Raw genomic sequence first — 19,985 nt, forward strand, 5'->3', positions numbered from 1 at the left:
TGAGTCACATTTCTGAGGAGACACTGGGCTAGATATTCAGGTTTGCATTTGTTCTACCATCAATTGTGACAACATTAGGAGGGCCTATGATTACTCCATTCAAGAGAGCACGTAACATGCTGTGAACACTTTATTCACAAGAAATTTTTCTGTCTTACTGTATCTAGAGAGAGTCCAACTAAACCAAATTGTAAAGTTTAGTGTAAGAAAACTGGTAAATTGTTGAATTTTTCTTTTGCAATCATTTTTAGTGGTGGCATAGTATATTAGTGAAAACGCAGGATATGTCATGGTATGCTGCCAGCTGGGTTAAAGAGCAAAGTTTGGAAGATAAATCAACAGACTTTATGCATTTTCCCATTTATAAAAGTAATATATGTTATAGTGTACAGAAAAAGATAAAATGATGATTAAACAAAATTAGTTTAAACAATCTCTTAAACTAATTTAAACTAATCTCTTAAACTAATCTTCCCACGTCTCTTTTTTTATTTTTATTTTTTGGCTGCAGTAAGTGGCTTTCAGGGTCTTAGTTCCCTGACCAGAGATTAAACCTGCACCCTCAGCAGTAAGAGCTTGGAGTCCTAACCACTTAGGCTTTTCCATTTAGATACCCATCTGATCATGCTGAACATCTGTACCTGGAACCTCAACGTGAATGCATCCTTTTCCTCACAGACTTGCCTCTGCACTCATGTTCTCTATCAGAGAGCTCCTGCTATTTACTCTCCTGGCTTGTCTTCCTACCTCTCTACTAGTTCTCATCAAGTTCATTGTCCCTATCGGCAGTCTGAAATAAATTTGACCTGTTTCCCTACCTCAAGGCCTTAAGTGATGACAACTTACTTCCAATTTCAAGACAGGGAGGGCTTAGGCCTCTTCATTAGTTCCCACTGAACTATTACATAAAATGACTAGTAGCTTCCAGAATATACCTCTAGCTACTTACCCACTCCATTCTTCAGTCTATATTATACTCTTGCCCACACCTTGCCAAGTTTAACTGCCCTTCTAGCTAATTGGCCCAGTCATAGAGACTCAGGCTCACACTCATTGCCCCCAGACTGAATTAGAGAGCCCCAGTTCCATGGCTCCAAGGATCACAGGTAATTCTGTATCACTGGATTCACTATTGTGCTGTAATCATCTGTCTTCCCTGATAAGCCAGGGACCAGAGCATACCCATATTTTAGGCCCAGTGTTTTCCCTAAGGGCTTCCCTGGTAGCTCAGCTGGTCAAGAATCCACCTGCAATGCAGGAGATCCTGGTTTGATTCCTGGGTTGGGGAAATCCCCTGGAGAATGGATAGATTACCCCCTCCAGTATTCTTGGGCTTCCCTAGTGGCAGAGACAGTAAAGAATTTGCCTGCAATGTGGGAGACCTGGGGTTGATCCCTAGGTTGGGAAGATCCCCTGGAGGAGGGCATGGCAACCCACTCCAGTATTCATGCCTGGACAGAGGAGCCTGGTGGGCTACAGTCCATAGGGTCACAAAGAGTCAGGACTGAGCAACTGAGCACACTTTTTCTAAACTTAGACACATAATATTTGTTCAGAATTTTTTGTTCATAAAATGAGAGGGTAGACTAAATCAATAAACTTTAAATGAGGGCTCCAAGGAAATATTAAGAACTGAGGGGAGGCACTCCTTACCTGCTCCCAGCTGAAGCTGTTGAGGTGCCTCAGTCCACCTATACATGATTTTCTACCATTTCTTGGCAAAAATGGCAACCAGTGATGCTATTGATTGTAGCAGAAAGGTGCAGAAGCAGATCAAATTATTGAATATCTTAAGCAGAAAATTGCTCTAACTAAGGAGAAAGCAATTTTGCAGACAACTTAGAAGAGAAGAAACTTCAAGTTGAAAATGCTAAATTGAAGAAAAATTGAAGGATTGAAATGAGCTAATTAAGGCAGAAATTAAAAACGGAGTAAAATATCATTTCCATCTGGTACTCCACTAAAAGCTGATTCTACAGTTTCTGAAAATGAGATACAATCCATACCAATAACAACCATATCTTTTGGTGCTAAAGAGCAAATAGAGGAAGAGGAGAAGAAGAAAAGATGAAAGAGAAAACTGAAAAGAAAGGAGAGAAAAAGGAGAAAAAACAGCAACCAGTAGCTGAATCTAAGCCTGTTGATGTTTCCCCGTCTGGATCTTTGAATTGGTTGTATCATCACTGCCAGAAATCACCCTTTGCAGATTCTTTGTATGTAGATGAAGTAGATGTTGGAGCCCCAAGAACAGTGGTCAGTGGCCTGGTGAATCATGTTTCTCTTAACAGATGCAAAATCAGATGGTGGTTTTACTTGTCTCAGGCAATGGTGATGTGTGAAAGTTCACCAGAGAAAGTTGAAATCTTGGCACCTCCTAATGGATCTGTTCCTGGAGACAGAATTACTTTTGTAAGAAGCTCAGCAAAGTAACTTTTTTCTTTTGAGCAGATGTATAGCACATTCTTGGGAAGACCATGCGGAAGGATGCTCTCCAGTCCAGTCAAATGATCCAATCCCACTAATATCTTGGTCCCCTCTGAGTTTTTTCCTACTTGTCACCCCTTGCTGTACAGAAAACAGCCAAGCACCATGCAGGTCAGTCATCAATGGTGGGCAACCAGAAGGCCGTGTTAGAACAAGCGCTGGCAAAGGTCATGAACTTGGGGTTGAACTGCAAACAGGTAATGGGGCCTGTGTATTTGCCATCCAATACAGCTACTTTTATACCACTCTCTCTATTCCAGCATGGATTTTACCATCCTCTGAACCAATCATAATAAACTGGGAGTCTGGGGTAAACTAGGCCTCCAATGTGACAGCCTTGCTGTTAGCATAACTCCCAAACATATGCATCACCACTCCCTTGAATGCATCAATCAGATGGATGAAGCTGCCATTGGTGGAGATGAGGATGAGCTTGCCATCATTGCTGAACTTAAGTCCTGTCCACTCACAAGTCCAATCATATTGTATCTTAAATGTTGCAAATGGCCGCTTATCAAAAGAGCGAAGATCATAAAGTTTGACCATTTCAGAATTGACACCTGCAGCAAAAATTAATCCTCTGGATCAAAAGGACAAACTGGCTTGCCCTGTAGATGCATGAGACCCTGGCAGTTAGGAGAGCGGAGATCCCAGAGCCAAATGGTCTTATCAAGAGACCCAGAAATGAAAGTGTCATCCACAGGTGACATGGACAAGGCCACCACCCTTTTGCTATGTCCAGGAAAGTACCTGATATATTTGTTGTCATGCAAGGACAGGTAATGAGTAGTATCGTCTCTTTTGTTAGAGCTGTAAACTACTGTTATTTGCTGCATGAGAGTATCTGATGAGATCCACGCTGTCTTACTGCACAGGGTTCTCTTTGGTTTGCCCTCCTGGCAGCCATAGAGCACGATGGAGTCATCGTTGCTGCTCGAGATGACAACCTCGCCATTGGGGCTGAAGTCGAAGCAGTTGATCTTGTCAGAATTTTCGCGGAACACCTTGGCAAGAGGAAGCACCACAGCACGCTGTCGACCAGCTTCATGGCGGCGATTGCCTACCATGACAAGGAGTTGAATCCTAAGAAGATGATTTCAGAGCAGATCCAGCCTGATCTTTACACTAATGATGAATGCGTGGCTACATACAAAGGCGCTCCCTTTGAGGTGAAAGGGAAGGGAGTGTGTAGGGCTCAAACTATGGCCAACAGTGGAATAAAATAAAAACACTTCAGTTTCTGAAATACATTAGAGAAAACAACAAAAAGAAATACATTTGTCACTCATACCTAAAATTAAAAAAAAAAGAGAACTGAGAAAAGAGCCTAAGAGCTACATCAGAGCAGCACCTCTTTGTTTTGTTTGTAGGCTTGCAAATAAGTTTGAAAAGGTATTTGTACTATTAAAAAAAAAAAAAAAGGTGAGAAAATCACTGGACTAGATAATCTCTAGTACCCTTTAGTTTATAAATACAATTCAAGGGAAGAATCATATAGTCTTATTCATATCCAGCAATGCTATATGACAGCAGAATACAGATTTGTCTTCATGACCCAACTAGATCAAGGCACAAGCACCATAGAGCAACTTTGATCTGAGTGCCTATTTAAACAAAATTTGCAGGAACAACAGCTTATAGGCTTCACTGAAGAGGTGATCAAAGGAAAACCAGAGGAAAGGAAAGGACACCCTTTCTCTTTTCCTTATAACTAAAAACACTCACCAATACCTTGAAACCCCACCCAGGGAGTTGTTCGCACCCTCCCACGATGCCCTCTGATCTCCACCCCCAACACTCCCATCACAGTGGCACTGATTGCAGCTCCTGGTCTCTTCCAGAGGTGATGCGGAAGGCAAGTGAGACGAGACACAAGTTTAAATCTGATCTAACAAAGACAAACTGCAAGGTAATAAAAGCATACTGAAAACAGTCCCACCTGCTGCACTCACGACTGAAAGCAAAGTCTTATTTGTGGGGAAAGAGCTTTACACTTAGTACTGTGCTAAAGGTGAGAAAGGAGACAAAGGCAAGATAAGATAGAAATAAATCACCTTTGTTATGTAAGAAACGCCAGAGCAAACATTTTAGTTCCTTCTGTGTTTCAGCTGGGTCTTAGAGGAAGTGTTTAGGCCTTGAAGGGAATCTGCTGCTTTCTGGTGACCTTGGGCAAGTTTCTCAATTCTATGAGCCTAATTTTCCTATTAAACATCACCAGATGGTCAATACATTGATTATATTCTTTGTAACTAAAGATGGAGGAGAAGCTCTACACAGTCAGCAAAAACAAGACTGGGAGCTGACTGTGGCTCAGATCATGAACTCCTTATTGGCAAATTCAGACTTAAATTGAAGAACACAGGGAAAGCCGCTAGGACATTCAGGTATGACCTAAATCAAATCTCTTGATTATACAGTGGAAGTGAGAAATAGATTCAAGGGATTAGATCTAATAGACGAGAGTGTCTGAAGAACTATGGATGGAGGTTCATAACATTGTTCAGGAGGTGGTGATCAAAACCATCCCCAAGAAAAAGGAATGCAAAAAGGCAAAATGGTTGTCTGAGAGGCCTTACAAGTACCTGAGTAAAGAAGAGAAGCAAAAGGCAAAGGAGAAAAGGAAAGATATACCCATTTGCATGTAGAGTTCCAGTGAATAGCAAGGAGAGATAAGAAAGGCTTTTTAAGTGATAGTGCAAAGAAATAGAGGAAAACAATAGAACGGGAAAGACTAGAGATCTCTTCAAGAAAATTAGAGATACCAAGGGAATATTTCATGCAAAGATAGGCACAATAAGGAACAGAAACAGTATGAACAGAAGCAGAAGATATTAAGAAGAGGTGGCAAGAATACACAGAAGAACTATACAAAAAAGATCTTAATGACCCAGATAACCATAATGGTATGATCACTCATGTAGAGCCAGACATCCTGGAGTGAGAATCAACTGGGCCTTAGGAAACATCACTACACACAAAGCTAGTGGAGGTGATGGAATTCCAGCTGAGTATTTCAAATACTTATGGTGTTAAAGTGCTGTACTCAATATGTCAGCAAATTTGGAAAACTCAGTAGTGGCCACACGACTGGAAAAGGTCAGTTTTCTTTCCAATCCCAAAGAAAGGCAATGCCAAAGAGTGTTCAAACTACTGCACAATTGCAGTCATTTCACACGCTAGCAAAATAATGCTCAAAATCCTTCAAGCTAGGCTCCAACAGTATATGAACCAAGAAATTCCAGATGTACAAGCTGGATTTAGAAAACGGAGAGGAACCAAAGATCAAATTGCCAACATCCATTGGATCTTAGAAAAAGCTAGAGAATTCCAGAAAAACTGCTTCATTGACTATGCTAAAGCCTTTGACTATGTGGATCACAACAAACTATGGAAAATCCTTAAAGAGATGGGAATACCAGACCACCTTACCTCCACCTTATCACCTTACCTCCTGAGAAACCTGTATGCAAATCAAGAAGCAACAGTTAGAGCTGGACATGAAACAGTGGACTGGTACCAAATTGGGAAAGGAGTACGTCAAGGCTGTATATTGTCAACCTACTTATTTAACTTATATGCAGAGTACATCATGTGAAATGCCCGGCTGAATGAATCACAAGCTGGAATCAAGATTGCTGGGAGAAATATCAATAACCTCAGATATGCAGATGACACCATCCTTATGGCAGAAAATGAAGAGGAACTAAAAAGCCTCTTGATGAAAGTAAAAGAGGAGAGTGAAAAAGTTGGCTTACAGCTCTACATTCAAAAAGTAAAGATCATGGCATCTGGTCCCATCACTTCATGGCAAATAGATGGAGAAACAATGGAAACAGTGACAGAATTTATTTTCTTGGGCTCCAAAATCACTGTGGACCGTGATGGCAGCCATGAAATTAAAAGATGCTTGCTCCTTGGAAGAAAAGTTATGACAAACCTAGATAGCATATTAAAAAGCAGAGATATTACTTTGCATACAAAGGTCCATCTAGTCAAAGCTATATGGATGTGAGAGCTGGGCAAATGTAGGTTTTTCCAGTAGTCATGTACGGATGTGAGGGCTGGGCAATGGAGAAGGCTGAGCCCCAAACTTCCAACTGTGATGCTGGAGAATACTCTCGAGAGTCCCTTGGACAGCAAGGAGATCAAACCTGTCAATCCTAAAGAAAATCAACCCTAAATCTCCCTTGAAAGGACTGAGGCTGAAACTGAAGCTCCAATACTTTGGCCACTGATAAAAAGAGCCAACTCGTTGGAAAAGACTCCTGATGCTGGGAAAGATTGAGGGCGGGAGGAGAAAGGAGCAGTAGCTGATGAGATGGTTGGATGGCATCCCCGACTTGATGGACATGAGTTTGAGCTTGAAGAGACAGTGACAGACAGGCAAGCCTGGTGTGCTGTGGTCCACAGGGTCGCAAAGAGTTGGACACAACTAAGCGACTGAACAGCAACAATGTTCCTGTTAGTCTCTTCAGAGAGGCTAATAACACCTATCTCACAGATAAGAAATAAGGTAAATGCCACCAACTCCGTGACATATACTACACACTATTCCTTCCTTTGCAGTGGTAGAAAGACATTTAAATGTCTTTTAGGTGGTATATAATTTTGTTCTTATCTGAAGGTAACAATCTTTTGTTAATTAAATTGATAATTCTAATGACACTAGTTTTTTCTCAGTTTACCAGTAACAAAGAATTGATGTGTTTACTAACAGAGCATCAGGGCAATACTAAACTTCAGCAATAATGCCAGGAGCGATAGATCCACATTTATTAATATTCTCAAATGCCCAACTCATAATTTATTTAGAATCTAGATTCAGGTTGAGGTTATCCTGAAATCACTTGCATAACTTAGTTAACCATTTGTGTAACTTGCAGATGAGATGTCAGAGACAACTGAGTGATTTTATTAAGTTGAAAACACCTCATTACTGACCAATTTCACTGTAAAGAAGTAGTCACATTATATCTAGGCTAACTAACTAAGAGCAAATGTGAAAATGCATGATTTATAGCAATGAGTTCAGTGTGTTTACTGTTAGCTTCACAGATTTGTGTGCATTGTTTTAGTTAACCTTGTTTCAACTGCCATGAAATAATTCAGAATTATCTCACAACCTAGTTTGTGTTAAGCAAAACTGGTGATTAGAATAGCTAAATATATTGCGAATGCACTATTCAAATGTTTTTTTCAAATGGCTGAATCTTTTAAAGCAAGTTAGAACTTCAGTCATCCTAAGTGAAAAAATTACTAGACTTTCTGTAAAACAATTATCCTTCAATTAAAAAATGAATAAATTTGAAAAAAGGAAACAACAAAAAAGCAGTATTGTAACAAATTCAATAAAGATGTTTTTAAATGGAAAAAAATCACTAGACTGGCCTATCTCTAACATATATTTTTGAGCAGTCAGAATTTAGTTCAAATTAGACTTTACTCATGATGATTAACTGTGTTAACTTGGCTGGGACTTCCCAGGTGGCATAGTGGTAAAGAATCTGCTACCAATGCTGGAGACACCAGAGACGAAGATTCAATCCTTGGGTTGGAAAGATTCCCCTGGAATAAGAAGTGACAACCCACTCCAGTATACTTGCCTGGAGAACTCCATGGACAGAGGAGCCTGGGGGGCTAGAGACCATGGGGTCCACAAAGAGCCAGATATGATTGAGCACGTACACGCATGCACACAACTTGGCTAGTCTATGATGCCCAGTTGTTTGGTCAAACAGTAGTCTAGATGTTGCTGTGAAGGTATTTGTGTTATGTGATTAACATTTGCAAGTCAGTTGACTTGAAGTAAAACAGATTACTCTTTATAAGGAGGGTAGGCCTCATCCACTAAGTTGAAGATGAGGTTTCTGCAAGAAAGAGGCAGTTCTGCTTCAAGACTCCAACATATCAGTATAAACCCTGCCTGAGTTTTCAACCTGCTGACCTGCCTTGTAGACTTCATACCCAAGAGTGCATCAACTTTTACCTGAGTTTCTAGCTGGTCAACCATGAAGACTTCAGGCTCACCAGTCCCCACAAATGTGTAAGCCAATTCTGAATCTCTCATTATCTATCTATCTGTCTAGAGAGAAGATATAGATATATAGATATCTATAATTCCCCAAAGATTTAGATCTGTATTCAAAGATTACACGTATCTCTGTCAGTATCTCCTATTGGTCTGTTTCTCTGGAGAACTCTAACACCCTACTATATTCTAATTATTAGTACATATGAGACTTTAAAAGTTCTACTTCACTTTTGTAATTAAATGACAAATCCCTTCTTTATTTAGTTCAATACTTAATACTTGATCTGATATGGCTACCTGGGCTTCAGTTTCTGAAGTCTGACAGATACTTCAGCCATGAAATATGATACTTTCACCAATATGCATCCCATTGTTCCAGACAAAACCTGAAATAGCTTTTTATCTAATCTCTGAAATAAGATTTCATCAGAGGTTATGAGATGGACAAAGAGGAAAGATTAACACAATTAATCCTTCTACTCCCAAAGATACCAGTCAATGTGAAATTTAAGAGAAGAGCATAACCTAGTGATTTTATGCAAAATCAATTTCACTGACCACAAGATTTTTTAAAATAATTTTTAAATTAATTTAATGGAAGCAATCTGAAGTCATTATCCTGGGGGAAATATCTTTGGGGAGAAACAAAACCTTCAAGCATTGTAGCTAATGGAATATTTGACCTGCCCAGTCTCCAATTCCTGATTTCTCTCCAAAGACAACCACAATTTTCAGTTTAGTGTATATCCTTCTGATCTTTTTTTCCTAAGCATTTACATTCATATAGCTGTTCATGTGGAAATATTGCAAAACTTAAGTTCCAGAATCTATAGGCAAACTGCCTGAGTTTAAATCCTAACTTTGTGACTTTAGGCAAGACACTCAACTTCTCCATGCTGTTTTCAAGTCTGTAATATGGGAATGATAATTATAGCACCCAAGTCATGGAGATGTTTTGAGTGTCAGTGAGTTCACCTATGTAAAGTGCTTGGAGAACAGTGTCTGGTATGGCACATAGTAAGTACTACAAAGTATCGTCTATGTGTTAGTCACTCAGTCACGTCCTGACTCTTTGCAACCCCATGGACTGTGCCTGCCAGGCTCCTCCGTCCAAGGAATTCTTCAGGCAAGAATACTGGAGTGGACAGCCATTCCCTTCTTCAGGGGATCTTCCTAACCCAGGGATCAAACCCAGGTTTCCTGCATTGCAGGGAGATTCTTTACTGTTGGAGCCACCAGAGAAGACCTAGCTATTATCTTTTCACCTCCTTTTTGAAAACCATATATGGCATCCTACTACTATACGTTACTTTGCAAATTTGTTTAGAACAGGGACTCTCTTGTGGCCCAGTGGCTAAGACTGTTCTCTCAACACTGGGGGCCAGGTTCAATGCCTGGTCAGGGAACTAGATCCCCCATGTCACAACTAAGAGTTCACATGCTGCAACTCAAGATCCCTCATTCCACAACTAAGGCCTGGCCCAGCTAAATAGAAAAATTTTTTTTAATTTGCTTAACCCACTCATGTATTTTGGAAATCTTTCTGTAATATTACAAATAAAATCTACCTCTTCTTTTTTCAACTATTTCAAGTCTCATTTTCCATATAGTGATTTCAATCTACTCCTCAGTACCTAAAAGAAATATCTACATTTATTTACCCAAATAGTTCACTTTTTCTGTATGGTTCAGTGAACTAATGTATCTGGGGCCTCAGGGTGGGGGAGGGAAGTGCTTGGTGAACTAAAAAGCATTATGGAAATATTTGTATAGATGTCTTCACTGGGTATCAAGTGGAGAAGGAGATAAGACTCCGCCTTATCTGGGTCATACCCATTACTACCCTAGGTAGCCTCCATTCATTTTTGAGGCTTGGTTTTCATTTACTAAAAGTGGTGACTCACTAAAGATGTAAGCAGTCTTTGGCAAAGCTACCATACTCTGACTGTTCTGTTTTTCCCTTCTTCCACTTGAGTTGCTGCCTCACCGCCTTGAATGAAGCAGCATGTATCTTTAAAGAAAAGCAAGGGAGGACAAATGATTGGCATGGTTGAAGGTGATGTTTACATTGCAGTTCTACTTCCTTTTGAAGTTCCCCTCTGAGGGCATCTCCTCTTTTGGACCCAAAAAGGGTTAGGAAGTGCTGCCACCTCATCTGGTGCTATTGGAGCCCGCTGCAGAGGGCCAGGTGAGAGAGCAAGGCAGGGCGCAAAGGGAGGCGAGGGAGGCTGCTGCTTTGATCTTCCTTATGTTACCCTCAGGCTGTTCTTTAAGTAGACACAGCCCCTGGTACAGTTCCTAGTGCAAAGCAGGCATTTGGTAAATGTTTGCTGATTAAATAAATGAATCAATTAAACCTTTACTTGCCATAGCAGAAGAAAGTATATTTTCACATCATAAAAAAGTGGGGGAAAGGGTTCTGTATTATCAGCATCTATTTTTATATCTCTCCCACTTCCCTCTCTTAGATCCTCATCCTAAGACATTAACTCTTAGGAACCAAAAAAAAAAAAAAAAAAACTCTTAGGAGCAGAAATTCGGTCTTATCTATCTTTGTGTCTCTAGCCCTAGGACAGTATCTGCTCATAAATGTTAATGAGCAAATGAATAAATAATTTTAGCTACATTAGGTTTGTGGTAAAGCAATACTTACTTTTTATTGATAGGTTAAATCCAGAAACACAGAAGCCCCTAAGAGTGCTCCAAAAGGCAGAAGACCTAAGGTGAGGCTCACTCTAGCTTCTTCCGGGAAAACTCACCTTTATGAGCCTGAGTCAGACTAGTCAGTCTGTGAATCCTCTAAGTATTGGGAAACAAGGCAGATGCTCCTGGGGCATTCTGTTCTTTTGCCATCCACCAAGCTGCGAAGTACTCCTCATTCTTAGCCAATCAAGTCTTTGAACTGGTATTTCTTCCCAGTCACAAGTCTGAACTGATGCAATGGTGTTCTAGAGGTTATAGGAGAAAAGTTGCTGGCAATCATATCTGAAAAACCCAATCCTTACTTCTGTTTATGTGGCAAAGGTTTTTCACAAAAATCAGCCTTCTCAAGAAGTATACCCACAGCTTGCCTGACCAGGCCTCAGTGAGAGTCAGAGGGTGAAGCCATGGTCAGGCAGAAAACACTGTTTGCTCTCTTGAGAGAATAACATCACTGTCAGCACACTTGCCAGGGTGCTCAGAGGATGAAAAACGTATACCGTGCCTTAGAAGAAAGAAGAACAGAAGTCTGAGTCCTGGTGAGAGTTTTCAAGTGGATCCCAAGGCTAAATAAATGAATGGTGTGTCTCTTCATACAAATATAGCTAGCAAAGGAAGAGGATGGGACACTCAAGTGGGCCCAGCAAAGACACTGAATTTTCACTTTTATAAATGGCACTGTGAATGTGAGAGCTGAAAGTCGGGAGGAAAGTTAAAATGGTGCGGTAGCAAACAATCACTTCCTTTGCTTCCCACACCTTGCAGTGCTCACATTTGTCTAACTTGGCAGAAAGGAGGTCAGCAGCAGAATACAGGATCCAAATCCATTTCATACACCAGATGTGAGTTCCCAGAGAATCCTGTGGGAGATAGGACTGATCTGATGTGTTGGGGCAGAAGGAAAGGCAACTCAAAGAGAGGAAAAGAGCCAAAATAGCATTCTTCAAATAAGGAATTCTTCCCCTGCCTTCATTCCTAGGAGCAGAAGCTTTTATTTTCGTGAGGAGATCACAGGAAAGTTTCCTGGTGTAAACTACAAGCTCTTCCACATTGATTCTTCAGAGGATGTTCTAAACTCCAACTCTGCCCTGCCCTATGTCGTTTTGGATGTAGTATTTGAGATAAGAGTATTTAACATTTCCCTCTGTACTGGCTTTGTGCCTGTACATTAACTTGGCAGTCACCAGGACTTCCATTGCATTTACCTTCAGCCAGGCCTTAACCTTGCTAAAACAAATCACATATTGTGAACTTCACATAAAGAAAAGATAATTTCACAAAAGTTTTACCCTTTTAGAACTTAGATAATTATGGCCCTAGGCTATTCAAAAGTCATACTCTTTATGTGGTGGTAGTGGTTTAGTTGTTAAGTTGTGTCCAAGACTCTTTGAGACCCTAAGGACTGTAGCCCACCAGGCTCCTCTATCCATGGGATTTCCCAGGCAAGAATACTGAAGTGGGTTGCCATTTCCTTCTCCAGGGGATGTTCCTGACTCTGGGTTCATCCTGCATGTAGGCTGATTCTTTACAGACTGAGCCACCAGGGAAGCCCCATACTCTTTGCATATCCCCTCAAAACAGGGCCTAAGCTTATGGGGCTCTAAAGATGGGTTTCTTACCTGGGCATCTACCAAGAGCTGAGGGAGCCAAGAAATAACTCCCTGCAGAGTTAGGAAGACACCCTCTCTGCAAGCTCTCAATCCTGTCAAAACATAGCTCACAAAGACGTGAACACTCTTGTTCAACACAGCCTCTTCGAGACCAAATGGAGCAGTTACATATTCAAACCATATAATCAAGAATATAATATATAGAAATTCTTTTTTTTCCAATAAACCTGCAACCCAATTAAATCTCTATTTTGAACTTGCATTTCCCTTCATAATGGATGTAAAGTGGCCCCAAATTCTTTGTAGCTAATCACACTGAGGTGAAATCCATTTCTGCACTCCCTGAATATGGAAGGGTCCTCGGACTTGCTTTGACCAAGAGAATGTAGTAGAAGGACCAAGTGACTTCTGCTCTTCACCTCAAGAGGCCTCACAGCTTCTGCTTTTATCTTTTTGGAAAGTTTCCACCATTCTGTGAAAAAGACTGTGGAGGTCAAGTTCAAGTTCAGTCACTCAGTCGTGTCCGACTCTTTGTGACCCCATGAATCACAGCACGCCAGGCCTCCCTGTCCATCAACAACTCCTGGAGTTCACTCAAACTCATGTCCATCGAGTCGGTGATGCCATCCAGCCATCTCATTCTCTGTCATCCCCTTCTCCTCCTGCCCCCAATCCCTCCCAGCATCAGGGGTTTTTCCAATGAGTCAACTCTTTGCATGAGGTGGACAAAGTATTGGAGTTTCAGCTTCAGCATCAGTGCTTCCAAGGAACACCTAGGACTGATCTCTCCTAGGATGGACTGGTTGGATCTCCTTGCAGTCTAAGGGACTCTCAAGAGTCTTCGCCAACACCACAGTTCAAAAGCATCAATTCTTTGGCACTCAGCTTTCTTCACAGTCCAACTCTCACATCCATACATGACCACTGGAAAAACCATAGCCTTGACTAGAGCGACCTTTATTGGCAAAGTAATGTCTCTGCTTTTTAATATGCTATCTAGGTTGGTCATAACTTTCCTTCCAAGGAGTAAGTGTCTTTTAATTTCATGGCTGCAATCACCATCTGCAGTGATTTTGGAGCCCCCAAAAATAAAGTCTGACACTGTTTCCACTGTCTCCCCATCTATTTGCCATGAAGTGATAGGACCAGATGCCATGATCTTAGTTTTCTGAATGTTGAGCTTTAAGCCAACTTTTTATGAATGTTGAGCTTTAAGCCAACTTTTTCACTCTCCTCTTTCACTTTCATCAAGAGACTTTTTAGTTCCTCCTCACTTTCTGCCATAAGGGTGGTGTCATCTGCATATCTGAGGTTATTGATGTTTCTCCTGGCAATCTTGATTCCAGCTTGTGCTTCTTCCAGCCCAGCGTTTCTAAGTGAGTTTGATTTAAATTCAATCAATTTAAAATTTCCTCATCCATAGCCTTCTCTCAAAGTGGCATATAAAGTCTACACAACTCCTATATATAAGATCTGAACAATGCATTTGATATACTAAAGCTATTACATAAAACGCTACATTCAACAGAGAGTATACTTCAAAGGGACCCTGGCAATCCAGTGGTTAAGATTCTGTCCTTCCAATGCAGAGGGCACAGGTTCAATCCCTGGTCAAGGGAATTAAGGTCCTACATGCTGAGTGGTGAGGCCAACACACACACACACACACACACACACAAACAGAATACAAAGTGAATCTCATAGATTTGGGGCATATACATAGTGTTTCCACCACAGGGCTTACAGTCCATGGGGCTGCAAAGAGTCGGACATGACGGGCAGCATGGCAGCAGGGGCGGCTGAGGTGGTGGCAGCCGTGGCAGAGGTCAGCTCAGCCCGGCAGTGTGAGGAGCTGCTGCGCCTCAGAGCCAAGTCCTTTCTTGTGGTCCGTGTCTGGGCACCACGGGCTCTGTAGTGCACTCAGATGAACGACGTGATGGCAGAGCTCGCCAAAGCGCACCCACAAGTTTCATTCATGAAATTGGAAGCAGAAGCTGTTCCTGAAGTATCTGAAAAATATGAAATTAGTTATGTTCCCACCTCTGTTTTTCAAGAATTCTCAGAAAATGGACTGATTAGATGGTGCCTATGGCCCCAGAGTTGAGCAAAAATGTTCAGCAACATGCATCTAGTGGCTCCTTCTTACCCAGTGGTAGTGAGCACCTGAAGGAAGACCTCAGCCTGCCCCTGAAGAAGTTATTTCTCACTTCCCGCTGCATGCTATTCATGAAAGAAACACCTCAGGAGCCATGCTGCGGTTTCAGCAAGTAGATGGTGGATATTCTTAACAAACAAAATATTCAGTTTAGCAGTTTCCACATCTTCTCAGATGAAGTTCGTCAGGCCCTCAAAACCTATTCCAATTGGCCCACCTATCCCCAGCTCTATGTTTCTGGAGAGCTCGTAGGAGGACTTGATATAATTAAGGAGCTAGAAGCATCTAAAGAACTAGATACGATTTGCCCCAAAGCCCCCAAGTTAGAGGAGAGGCTCGAAGTAATGACAAATAAAGCTTCTCTGATGCTCTTTATGACAGGAAACAAACAGGAAGCTAAGTGTGGCTTCAGCAGACAGATTCTGGAAATATTAAATAGTACTGGGGTTGAATATGAGACATTTGATATATTGGAGGATGAAGAAGTTCAGCAAGGATTAAAAGCTTACTCCAATTGGCCAACGTACTCTCAGCTGTATGTGAAGCGGGAGCTTGTCGGAGGACTGGATAGCGTTAAGGAACTGAAAGAAAATGGGGAGTTGCTGCCCATACTGAAAGGAGAAAATTAATGAACGTTAGACTTGATGCCCACCCACTGCAGCAAGGCTTCCTCCAGCGGAGCAGTTCATGATTCTGTCCTCAGAAATGGACTAGGAGGAGAAAATGCTCATGCCCAGTATCATGTGTATTTCACAAGGCTGTGCTAAATAATGTCTGTGACCTTTTTTCCACCAAAAATAGAACCCAATAAACATCTTCAAGTTCAATTAAAAAAAAAAATTGGACATGACTTAGTGATTAAAACAACAACTAAGTCTTTAGGGTAAGTCTTTAAGCTTCGGTATCCTGGAAGTTGAAATCAAAATTATGCCCATGACAACAGGCCCTCTGTTTTTGTAAAGGTTGCCATCCTTCCATCTGTGGTTGATTCTGAAAGTCTTCTCTTAGACAACTACAGAGAATATCTGAATGTCAGGCTATGCGAGATTTTGTGTATTTAATTTTCTCCTGCTCAACTTAAAAAATTTAGGCTTTATTGAGGTACTTGTTGTTCAGTTGCTAAATTGTATCCAATCCTTTTGAAACCCCATGGACTGTCACCCACCAGTTTCTTCTGTCCATGGGATTTCCCAGGCAAGAATACTAGAGTGGGTTGCCATTTCTTTCTCCAGGGGATCTTTCTGACCCAGGGATCAAACCCATGTCTCCTGCATTGGCAGGAAGATTCTCTACCACTAGCCACCAGGGAAGCCCTTTATTGAGGTACAGTTGACATATAAAATTGTAAGACATTTAAAATGGTCATTGTAGTGAAAGGATCCCCCAACCCCCCCATCTTAATGCATCTACCAGATTCCTGCTCAACCTTTATCAAGAGTCCAGTTGAAGGAAATATGCAAGGTACGCATCTTAAAGAACATAGGCCATTTCCCTACATGGCTCACTATATTCCCTGGATTATCATGGAGTTGCATAAGAAATCCACTGTCTTCCTTCAGTCTGAGCATTCTTTGGCATTGCCTTTCTTTGGGATTGGAATGAAAACTGACCTTTTCCAGTCCTGTGGCCACTGCTGAGTTTTCCAAATTTGCTGGCATATTGAGTGCAGCACTTTCACAGCATCATCTTTCAGGATTTGAAATAGCTCAACTGGAATTCCATCACCTCCACTAGCTTTGTTCGTAACAATGCTTCCTAAGGCCCACTTGACTTCACATTCCAGGATGTCTGGCTCTAGGTGAGTGATCACACCATCGTGATTATCTGTGTCGTGAAGATCTTTTTTGTACAGTTCTTCTGTGTATTCTTGCCACCTCTTCTTAATATCTTCTGCTTCTGTTAGGTCCATCCCATTTCTGTCCTTTATTGAGCCCATCTTTGCATGAAGTGTTCCCTTGGTATCTTTAATTTTCTTGAAAAGATCTCTAGTCTTTCCCATCCTGTTGTTTTCCTCTATTTCTTTGCACTGATCACTGAGGAAGGCTTTCTTATCTCTCCTGGCTATTCTTTGGAACTCTGCATTCAAATGGGAATATCTTTCCTTTTCTCCTTTGCTTTTCTCTTCTTTTCACAGCTATTTGTAAGGCCTCCTCAGACAGCCATTTTGCTTTTTTGCATTTCTTTTCCATGGGGATGGTCTTGATCCCTGTCTCCTGTACAATGTCATGAACCTCCATCCACAGTTCATCAGGCACTCTGTCTATCAGATCTTAATCCCTTAAATCTATTTCTCACTTCCACTGTATAATCATAAGGGATTTGATTTATACCTGAAATGGCCTAGTGGTTTCCCCTACTTTCTTCAATTTAAGTCTAAATTTGGCAATAAGGAGTTCATGATTTGAGCTACAGTCAGCTCCCAGTCTTGTTTTTGTTGACTGTATAGAGCTTCTCCATCTTTGGCTGCAAAGAATATAATCAATCTGATTTTGGTGTTGACCATCTGATGATGTCCATGTATAGCATGTAAAGTAATGCTAACAAAGTAATGCTCAAAATTCTCCAAGCCAGGTTTCAACAATACATGAACCATGAACTTCCAGATGTTCAAGCTGGTTTTAGAAAAGGCAAAGGAAATAAATTGCCAACATCCGGTGGATCATCAAAAAAGCAAGAGAGTTCCAGAAAAACATCTATTTCTGTTTTATTGACTAAGCCAAAGCCTGTGACTGTGTGGATCACAACAAACTGTGGAAAATTCTGAAAGAGATGGGAATACCAGACCACCTGACCTGCCTCTGGAGAAATCTGTATGCAGGTCAGGAAGCAACAGTTAGAACTGGACATGGAACAACAGACTGGTTCCAAATAGGAAAAGGAGTATGTCAGGATGTATATTGTCACTCTGCTTATTTAATTTATATGCAGAATACATCATGAGAAACACTGGGCTGGATGAAGCACAAGCTGGAATCAAGATTGCCGGGAGAAATATCAATAACCTCAGATATGCAGATGACACCATCCTTATGGCAGAAAGTGAAGAGGAACTAAAAAGCCTCTTGATGAAAGTGAAAGAGGAGAGTGAAAAAGTTGGCTTAAAACTCAACATTCAGAAAACTAAGATCATCGCATTTGGTCCCATCACTTCATGGTAAATAGATGGAGAAACAGTGGAAACAGTGTCAGACTTTATTTTTTTGGGCTCCAAAATCACTGCAGATGGTGATTGCAGCCATGAAATTAAAAGATGCTCACTCCTTGGAAGAAAAGCTATGACCAACCTAGACAGCATATTAAAAAGCAGAGACATTACTTTGCCAACAAAGGCCTGCGTGTTCAAAGCTATGGTTTTTATAGTAGTCATGTATGGATGTGAGAGTTCAACCATAAAGAAAGCTGAGCGCCAAAGAATTGATGCTTTTGAACTGTGGTGTTGGAGAAGACTCTTAAAAGTCCCTTGGACTGCAAGGAGATCCAACCAGCCCATCCTAAAGGAAATCAGTCCTGAATGTTCATTGGAAGGACTGATGTTGAAGCTGAAACTCCAATACTTTGGCCACCTGATGCGATGAAGTGACTCATTTGAAAAGACCCTGATGCTGGGAAAGATTGAAGGCGGGAGGAAAAGAGGACAACAGAGGATGAGATGGTTGAATAGCATCACCGACTCAATGGACATGAGTTTGAGTAAACTCCAGGAGTTGGTGATGGACAGAGAGGCTTGTCCTGTAGTATGGGGTCACAAAGAGTCGGACACAACTGAATGACTGAAGTGAACTGAACTGCTTTCCTTCAGATCACCTTTTTGAATGATGTATACTGTTATGTCTTTGGTTTACATAGAGGAATGGTAGAGGAAACTACTGACAGAATCCACTATCATGTTTATCGAGGAACATTAAAGATGTCCATGTGGCACTTGATGTCCACACATGAAAACCCATACAGATGTCTTACAGATCTAAGAAACAATAAAAGTTTCCTTTCTCCTAAAAAAACTGAATTGTCATTGCTTTAATTGAATGTGAAGTTTTAACCTATCATGTTTCTCTTTTTACCTTAGCTATTAAGCGGCTCAAAAAGATATTTGCATCCCAATTGTAAGAACAATAAACTACTTTAATCTATAAATCTGCATGCTATCAAAGCTTTAAACCTCTAGTTTTTTAAATTTCCACTGATCATAAGGTTAAAATTCTTGTAAATTGCCTCAATTCCTTTACAGAATGAAGTAGGCAAACATAAATTTTAAAAATATTTCCCCAAAATTGATATTTTGGGGAGTCCTTGAATTGGAATGTAATCTTCATATAATGCAACCATATGGTCTTCCAAGCTGGTGAGTTATATCTGGCAAATAATTTTCACTCTATTTAGTGCTTTTCAGTTTTCAGGACAAGAATGTTACCCACAAAAGTGGCTTATCTGACCAGTCACAGACTCTCTGGAGGCTACCAACTGAGTAAACAACAGGCATCCTAACATCAGATGTTTCTTGGAACCTTTGTTAACCCAGTCCTTTCAGTCAGTTCAGTTCAGTCGCTCAGTCATGTCCAACTCTTTACAATCCCATGGACTGCAGCACGCCAGGCTTCCCTGTGTATCACCAACACGCAGAGCTTGCTCAAATTCAAGTCCATTGAGTCGGTGATACCATGCAACCATCTCATCCTCTGTTGTCCCCTTCTTTTTTGCCTTCAATCTTTCCCAGCATCAGGGTCTTTTCCAATGAATCAGTTCTTCACATCAGGTGACCAAAGTATTGCAGTTTCAGTTTCAGCATCAGTCCTTCCAATGAATATTCAGGACTGATTTCCTTTAGGATTGACTGATTTGATCTCCTTGCAGTCCAAGGGACTCTCAAGAGTCTTCTCCAACACCACAGTTCAAAAGCATCAATTCGTTGGAATTCATTCCTTTAGAGGCAACCTAGGAAATGGTAACCCACTCCAGTACTCGTGCCTGGAAAATCCCATGGACAGAGGAGCCTGATAGGCTACAG

At 41.1% G+C, this 19,985-nt stretch overlaps 3 pseudogenes; 2 read left to right on the plus strand and 1 right to left on the minus strand.

The window, feature by feature from the left end:
• Nucleotides 1–1,562: 1,562 nt before the first annotated feature.
• LOC122452809 lies at nt 1,563–2,454 on the plus strand (annotated as a pseudogene).
• On the minus strand, nt 2,038–3,532 carry LOC122452807 (annotated as a pseudogene).
• An 11,076-nt stretch (nt 3,533–14,608) lies between these two features.
• Nucleotides 14,609–15,609, plus strand: LOC122452813 (annotated as a pseudogene).
• The last annotated feature ends 4,376 nt before the right edge of the window (nt 15,610–19,985 follow it).

Source organism: Cervus canadensis, chromosome 1 (assembly GCF_019320065.1).
Source record: "Cervus canadensis isolate Bull #8, Minnesota chromosome 1, ASM1932006v1, whole genome shotgun sequence".
Lineage (NCBI taxonomy): Eukaryota > Metazoa > Chordata > Mammalia > Artiodactyla > Cervidae > Cervus > Cervus canadensis.